Source organism: Bombina bombina, chromosome 9 (genome assembly GCF_027579735.1).
Source record: "Bombina bombina isolate aBomBom1 chromosome 9, aBomBom1.pri, whole genome shotgun sequence".
NCBI classification, from domain to species: domain Eukaryota; kingdom Metazoa; phylum Chordata; class Amphibia; order Anura; family Bombinatoridae; genus Bombina; species Bombina bombina.
In genome coordinates, this window is record NC_069507.1 from 147,156,799 (window position 1) to 147,165,961 (window position 9,163).

Below are 9,163 nucleotides of genomic sequence, written 5' to 3' on the forward strand. Positions count from 1 at the left end.
GTGTTAGACTTAGGTTTAGGGGTTAATAAATTTATTACAGTGGCGGCGGTGTAGTGGGGGGCAGGATAGGGGTTAATAAATGTATTATAGGTGGCGACGGTGTAGGGGGGGCAAATTAGGGGTTAATAAATTTAATATAGGTTGTGACAGGGTCCGGGAGCGGCGGTTTAGGGGTTAATACATATATTATAGTTGCGGTGGGCTCCGGGAGCGGCGGTTTAGGGGTTAATACATATTTTATAGTTGCGGTGGGCTCCGGGTGCGGCGGTTTAGGGGTTAATATGTATAGAGTAGCTTGCGGTGGGCTCCGGGAGCGGCGGTTTAGGGGTTAATATGTATAGAGTAGCTTTCGGTGGGCTCCGGGAGCGGCGGTTTAGGGGGTAATAACTTTATTTAGTTGCGGCGGTGTAGGAGGGGCAGATAAGTGATGTTTAGACTCGGGGTACATGTTAGGGTGTTAGGTGTAGACAGCTCCCATAGGAATCAATGGGATGTCTGGCAGCAGCGAACTTGTACTTTCGCTATGGTCAGACTCCCATTGATTCCTATGGGATCCGCCGCCTCCAGGGTGGCGGATTGAAAACCAGGTACGCTGGGCCTGAAAAGTGCCGAGCGTACCTGCTAGTTTTTTGATAACTAGCAAAAGTAGTCAGATTGTGCCGTACTTGTGTGCGGAACATCTGGAGTGACGTAAGAATCGATCTGTGTCGGATTGAGTTCGGCGGATCGAAGTTTACGTCACAAAATTCTACTTTTGCCGGTCTGTAGCCTTTGATAACTAAGGCGAATCAGCCTCGCCACAAATACGCTGCGGAATTCCAGCGTATTTGAGGTTGACTGCTTGATAACTAGGCCCCTTTATCTGAATCATGAAAGTTTATTTTGGCCTAGACTGTTTCTTTAAGTTTATTACATGGTTAGATAGCAGTTAGGTTTATTACATGGTTAGATGGCAGTTTGGTTTATTACATGGTTAGCTTGCAGTTAGGTTTATTACATGGTTAGTTTGCAGTTAGGTTTATTACATGGTTAGTTTGCAGTTAGCTTTATTACGTGGTTAGATGGCAGTTAAGTTTATTACATGGATAGATGGCTGCTAGGTTTATTACATGGTTAGATGGCAGTTAGGTTTATTACATGGTTAGATGGCAGTTAGTTTTATTACATGGTTAGTTTGCAGTTAGGTTTATTACATGGTTAGATGGCAGTTAGGTTTATTACATTGTTAGATGGCATTTAGGTTTATTACATGGTTAGATAGCAGCTAGGTTTATTACATGGTTAGATGGCATTTAGGGTTATTACATGGTTAGATAGCAGCTAGGTTTATTACATGGTTAGATGGCAGTTTGGTTTATTACATGGTTAGCTTGCAGTTAGGTTTATTACATGGTTAGTTTGCAGTTAGGTTTATTACATGGTTAGTTTGCAGTTAGGTTTATTACTTGGTTAGATGGCAGTTAAGTTTATTACATGGATAGATGGCAGCTAGGTTTATTACATGGTTACATAGCATTTAGTTTTATTACATGGTTAGCTTGCAGTTAGGTTTATTACATGGTTAGATAGCAGTCAGGTTTATTACATGGTTAGATGGCAGTTAATTTTATTAAATGGTTAGCTTGCAGTTAGGTTTATTACATGGTTAGTTTGCAGTTAGATTTATTACATGGTTAGTTTGCAGTTAGATTTATTACATGGTTTGATTGCAGTTAGGTTTATTACATGGTTAGATGGCAGTTAGGTTTATTACATGGTTAGTTTGCAGTTAGGTTTATTACATGGTTAGATGGCAGTTGGGTTTATTACATGGTTAGTTTGCAGTTAGGGTTATTACATGTTAGATGGCAGTTAGGTTTATTACATGGTTAGATGGCAGTTATGTTTATTACATGGTTAGTTTGCAGTTCGGTTTATTACATGGATAGATGGCAGTTAGGTTTATAACATGGTTAGTTTGAAGTTAGATGTATTACATGGTTAGATGGCAGTTAGGTTTATTACATGGTTAGTTGGCAGTTAGGTTTATTACATGGTTAGTTGGCAGTTGGGTTTATTACATGGTTAGTTTGCAGTTAGGTTTATTACATGATTAGATAGCAGTTAGGTTTATTACATAGTTAGATGGCAGTTAGGTTTATTACATAGTTAGATGGCAATTAGGTTTATTACATGGTTAGTTTGCAGTTAGGTTTATTACATGGTTAGTTTGCAATTAGGTTTATTACACGATTAGATGGCAGTTAGGTTTATTACATGGTTAGATTGCAATTAGGTTTATTACACGATTAGATGGCAGTTAGGTTTATTAGATGGTTAGATGGCAGTTAGGTTTAAAAAATGGTTAGATGGCAGTTAGGTTTATTACATAGTTAGATGGCAGTTTGGTTTATTACATGGTTAGATGGCAATTAGGTTTATTACATGGTTAGACGGCAGTTAGGTTTATTAAATGGTTAGACGGCAGTTAGGTTTATTACATGGTTAGATAGCAGTTAGGTGTATTACTTGGTTAGTTAGTTTGCAGTTATGTTTATTAAATGTTTAGATTGCAGTTAGGTTTATTACATTGTTAGATGGCAATTAGGTTTATTACACGGTTAGATGGCAGTTAGGTTTATTAGATGGTTAGATGGCAGTTAGGTTTAATAAATGGTTAGATGGCAGTTAGGTTTATTACATGGTTAGATGGCAGTTAGGTTTATTACATGGTTAGATGGCAATTAGGTTTATTACATGGTTAGATGGCAGTTAGGTTCATTACATGGTTAGACGGCAGTTTATTACATGGTTAGTTGGTACTTTGGTGTATTACATGGTTAGTTTGAAGTTAGGTTTATTACATGGTTAGATAACAGTTAGGTTTATTACATGGTTATATGGCAGTTAGGTTTATTACATGGTTTTGCCGTTAGGTTTATTAGATGGTTAGTTTGCAGTTAGGTTTATTACATGGTTAGATGGCAGTTAGGTTTATTACATGGTACATTTGCAGTTAGGTTTATTACATGGTTAGATGGCAGTTAGGTTTATTACATGGTTAGTTTGCAGTTAGGTTTATTATGTGGTTAGATGGCAGTTAGGTTTATTACATGGTTAGATGGCAGTTAGGTTCATTACATGGTTAGTTTGCAGTTAGGTTTATTACATCATTAGATAGCAGTTAGGTTTATTACATAGTTAGTTTGCAGTTAGGTTTATTACATGATTAGTTTGCAGTTAGGTTTATTACATGGTAAGTTTGCAGTTAGGTTTATTACATGGTTAGTTTGCAGTTAGGTTTATTACATGGTAAGTTTGCAGTTAGGTTAATTACATGGTTAGTTTGCTGTTAGGTTTATTACATGGTTAGATGGCAGTAAGGTTTATTACATGGTTAGTTTGCAGTTAGGTTTATTATATGTTAGATGGCAGTTAGGTTTATTTCATGGTTAGATGGCAGTTAGGTTTATTACATGGTTAGTTGGCAGTTAGGTTTATTACATGGTTAGTTTGCAGTTAGGTTTATTACATGGTTAGATAGCAGTTAGGTTTATTAAATGGTTAGATAGCAGTTAGGTTTATTACATAGTTAGTTTTCAGTTAGTTTTTTTACATGGTTAGTTTGCAGTTAGGTTTATTACATGGTTAGATGGCAGTTAGGTTTATTACATAGTAAGTTTGCAGTTAGGTTTATTACATGGTTAGTTTGCAGTTGGGTTTATTACATGGTTAGTTTGCAGTTAGGTTTATTACATGATTAGATAGCAGTTAGGTTTATTACATGGTTAGATGGCAGTTAGGTTTATTACATGGTTAGTTTGCAGTTAGGTTTATTACATGGTTAGTTGGCAGTTGGCTTTATTACATGGTTAGTTTGCAGTTAGGTTTATTACGAGGTTAGTTGGCAGTTGGCTTTATTACATGGTTAGTTTGCAGTTAGGTTTATTACATGATTAGATAGCAGTTAGGTTTATTACATAGTTAGATGGCAGTTAGGTTTATTACATAGTTAGATGGAAATTAGGTTTATTACATGGTTAGTTTGCAGTTAGGTTTATTACATGGTTAGTTTGCAATTAGGTTTATTACACGATTAGATGGCAGTTAGGTTTATTACATGGTTAGATTGCAATTAGGTTTATTACACGATTAGATGGCAGTTAGGTTTATTAGATGGTTAGATGGCAGTTAGGTTTAAAAAATGGTTAGATGGCAGTTAGGTTTATTACATAGTTAGATGGCAGTTTGGTTTATTACATGGTTAGATGGCAATTAGGTTTATTACATGGTTAGACGGCAGTTAGGTTTATTAAATGGTTAGACGGCAGTTAGGTTTATTACATGGTTAGATAGCAGTTAGGTGTATTACTTGGTTAGTTAGTTTGCAGTTATGTTTATTAAATCTTTAGATTGCAGTTAGGTTTATTACATTGTTAGATGGCAATTAGGTTTATTACACGGTTAGATGGCAGTTAGGTTTATTAGATGGTTAGATGGCAGTTAGGTTTAATAAATGGTTAGATGGCAGTTAGGTTTATTACATGGTTAGATGGCAGTTAGGTTTATTACATGGTTAGATGGCAGTTAGGTTTATTACATGGTTAGACGGCAATTAGGTTTATTATATGGTTAGATGGCAGTTAGGTTCATTACATGGTTAGACGGCAGTTTATTACATGGTTAGTTGGTACTTCAGTGTATTACATGGTTAGTTTGAAGTTAGGTTTATTACATGGTTAGATAACAGTTAGGTTTATTACATGGTTATATGGCAGTTAGGTTTATTACATGGTTTTGCCGTTAGGTTTATTAGATGGTTAGTTTGCAGTTAGGTTTATTACATGGTTAGATGGCAGTTAGGTTTATTACATGGTTAGTTGGCAGTTGGGTTTATTACATGGTTAGTTTGCAGTTAGGTTTATTACATGATTAGATAGCAGTTAGGTTTATTACATAGTTAGATGGCAGTTAGGTTTATTACATAGTTAGATGGCAATTAGGTTTATTACATGGTTAGTTTGCAGTTAGGTTTATTACATGGTTAGTTTGCAATTAGGTTTATTACACGATTAGATGGCAGTTAGGTTTATTACATGGTTAGATTGCAATTAGGTTTATTACACGATTAGATGGCAGTTAGGTTTATTAGATGGTTAGATGGCAGTTAGGTTTAAAAAATGGTTAGATGGCAGTTAGGTTTATTACATAGTTAGATGGCAGTTAGGTTTATTACATGGTTAGATGGCAATTAGGTTTATTACATGGTTAGACAGCAGTTAGGTTTATTAAATGGTTAGACGGCAGTTAGGTTTATTACATGGTTAGATAGCAGTTAGGTGTATTACTTGGTTAATTAGTTTGCAGTTATGTTTATTAAATGTTTAGATTGCAGTTAGGTTTATTACATTGTTAGATGGCAATTAGGTTTATTACACGGTTAGATGGCAGTTAGGTTTATTACATGGTTATATGGCAGTTAGGTTTATTACATGGTTTTGCCGTTAGGTTTATTAGATGGTTAGTTTGCAGTTAGGTTTATTACATGGTTAGATGGCAGTTAGGTTTATTACATGGTACATTTGCAGTTAGGTTTATTACATGGTTAGATGGCAGTTAGGTTTATTACATGGTTAGTTTGCAGTTAGGTTTATTATGTGGTTAGATGGCAGGTAGGTTTATTACATGGTTAGATGGCAGTTAGGTTCATTACATGTTTAGTTGGCAGTTAGGTTTATTACATGGTTAGTTTGCTGTTAGGTTTATTACATGGTTAGATAGCAGTTAGGTTTATTAAATGGTTAGATAGCAGTTAGGTTTATTACATAGTTAGTTTGCAGTTAGTTTTTTTACATGGTTAGTTTGCAGTTAGGTTTATTACATGGTTAGATGGCAGTTAGGTTTATTACATAGTAAGTTTGCAGTTAGGTTTATTACATGGTTAGTTTGCAGTTAGGTTTATTACATGGTTAGATGTCAGTTAGGTTAATTACATGGTTAGTTTGCTGTTAGGTTTATTACATGGTTAGATGGCAGTTAGGTTTATTACATGGTTAGATGGCAGTGAGGTTTATTACATGGTTAGTTTGCAGTTATGTTTATTTCATGGTTAGATGGCAGTTAGGTTTATTACATGGTTAGTTTGCAGTTAGATGTATTACATGGTTAGATGACAGTTAGGTTTATTACATGGTTAGTTTACAGTTAGATGTATTACATGGTTAGATGACAGTTAGGTTTATTACATGGTTAGTTTACAGTTAGATATATTACATGGTTAGATGACAGTTAGGTTTATTACATGGTTAGTTTACAGCTAGGTTTATTACATGGTTATTAGCATGTGCGTCTTGTTACGTTCCGAATTTAAATTCGGATGAATTTGTCAAATTTGGAGATTCAGATCGATTCAAATTTCCGAATTACAGTAGCACCGAATCTAACGAATAAATCCAAATTAATTTGGATTTATTCGTAACATTCGGATGGCCATGGACTAATCATCACAATTACACTAGAATTGTACTGTATATTAGTTTATATCACTCTGCTATGGGTTACACCTAATATTACAGTACATAATACTAGTCTAATACATAGCACATCCCAACTAACACATACCAAACTTCCGAATTTGTGAATCTAATCCGAACCGAATACATCCAAATTTATTCGAATCCAAAACGAATGCATTCAAATGTATCCGAATTCGAATCGATCCGAAAACGAAATTCGAAAACATCCGAATCGATCCCAAACGAACCGAAACAATTTTTTTTGCTGCGCACAAGTCTAATGGTTAGTTTGCAGTTAGGGTTGTTACATGGTTAGATGGCAGTTAGGTTTATTACAGGGTTAGATGGCAGTTAGGTTTATTACACGGTTAGATGGCAGTTAGGTTTATTATATGGTTAGATGGCAGTTAGGTTTATTACATGGTTAGATTGCAGTTAGGTTTATTACATGGTTAGATGGCAGTTAGGCTTATTACATGGTTAGATGGCAGTTTTTCTGAGTGTATGGCAGGACTGAGAAGATGTTGGAGCCGGGGGCTGAGATAGGGAGTGCCAACAAACCTGGTGAAAACATTTATAAGGCAGAGTTGCAGAAACAACAACATAGCAGAGGTAACAAATCATAAATATACTGCAATATGCAGTACAGGAGGAAGCTCTCATTAACCCTTTGGCTGCTAAGCTTGCCATTTCCCACCTGTGTGCTAAGATGGTTTTGCGCTTTTTGTTGCAGTTCATATTTAAACACTTTTAGAAGCAAAGTTTGTGCGAATAAACTATACAAACCATATATTTTTTTTTCAGCAGACCTATCAGATTCAAAATATAAAATTATTATATGTGTATGTCTCAACAGGATTTACAAATAAAGCATAAAATATGAAAAAAGTGTATTTTTTTACTCCACACTCAATAAAAATTACGCCTAGATTTAGAGTTCTGCGTTAGCCTTCAAAACCAGTGTTAGGGGCTCCTAACGCTGGTTTTGGCCACCCGGTGGTATTTAGAGTCAGTCAGGAAAGGGTCTAACGCTCACTTTGCAGCCGCGACTTTTCCATACCGCAGAACCCCTACGCCATTTGCGTATCCTATCTTTTCAATGGGATCTTTCTAACGCCGATATTTAGAGTCTTGGCTGAAGTGAGCGTTAGAAATCTAACGACAAGACTACAGCCGCAGCAAAAAGCCAGGAGTTAAGAGCTTTCTGGGCTAACGCCGGTTCAAATAGCTCTTAACTACTGTGCTCTAAAGTACACTAACACACATAAACTACCTATGTACCCCTAAACCGAGGCCCCCCCACATCGCCGCCACTCTAATAAAAATTTTTAACCCCTAATCTGCCGACCGGGTAACCCCCGCAACCTACGTTATCCCTATGTACCCCTAATCTGCTGCCCCTAACACCGCCGACCCCTATATTATATTTATTAACCCCTAATCTGCCGCCCCCAACGTTGCCGCCACCTACCTACAATTATTAACCCCTAATCTGCTGACCGGACCTCACCGCTACTATAATAAAGTTATTAACCCCTAATCCGCCTCACTCCCGCCTTAATAACCCTATAATAAATAGTATTAACCCCTAATCTGCCCTCCCTAACATCACCGACACCTAACTTCAAGTATTAACCGCTAATCTGCCGACCAGACCTCGCCGCTACTTAACCCCTAAAGCTAAGTCTAACCCTAACACTAACACCCCCCTAAGTTAAATATAATTTTTATCTAACGAAATAAATGATTTCTTATTAAATAAATTATTCCTATTTAAAGCTAAATACTTACCTGTAAAATAAACCCTAATATAGCTACAATATAAATTATAATTATATTGTAGCTATTTTAGGATTTATATTTATTTTACAGACAACTTTTTATTTATTTTAACTAGGTACAATAGCTATTAAATAGTTAATAACTATTTAATAGCTACCTAGTTAAAATAATTACAAAATTACCTGTAAAATAAATCCTAACCTAAGTTACAATTAAACCTAACACTACACTATCAATAAATTAATTAAATAAAATACCTACAATTATCTACAATTAAAACTAACACTACACTATCAATACATTAATTACATACAAATACCTACAAATAACTACAATTAAATAAACTAACTAAAGTACAAAAAATAAAAAAAGAAGTGTTACAAAAAATAAAAAAATAATTTACAAACATTATAAAAATATTACAACAATTTTAAGCTAATTACACCTACTCTAAGCCCCCTAATAAAATAACAAAGCCCCCAAAATAAAAAAATGCCCTACCTTATTCTAAATTAAAAATTGAAAAGCTTTTTTACCTTACCAGCCCTTAAAAGGGCCTTTCTTCTGTTATGTGTGATCAGTCCACGGGTCATCATTACTTCTGGGATATAACTCCTCCCCAACAGGAAATGCAAGAGGATTCACCCAGCAGAGCTGCATATAGCTCCTCCCCTCTACGTCAGTCCCAGTCATTCTCTTGCACCCAACGACTAGATAGGATGTGTGAGAGGACTATGGTGATTATACTTAGTTTTTATGACTTCAATCAAAAGTTTGTTATTTTACAATAGCACCGGAGCGTGTTATTACTTCTCTGGCAGAGTTTGAAGAAGAATCTACCAGAGTTTTTTACTATGATTTTAACCGGAGTAGTTAAGATCATATTG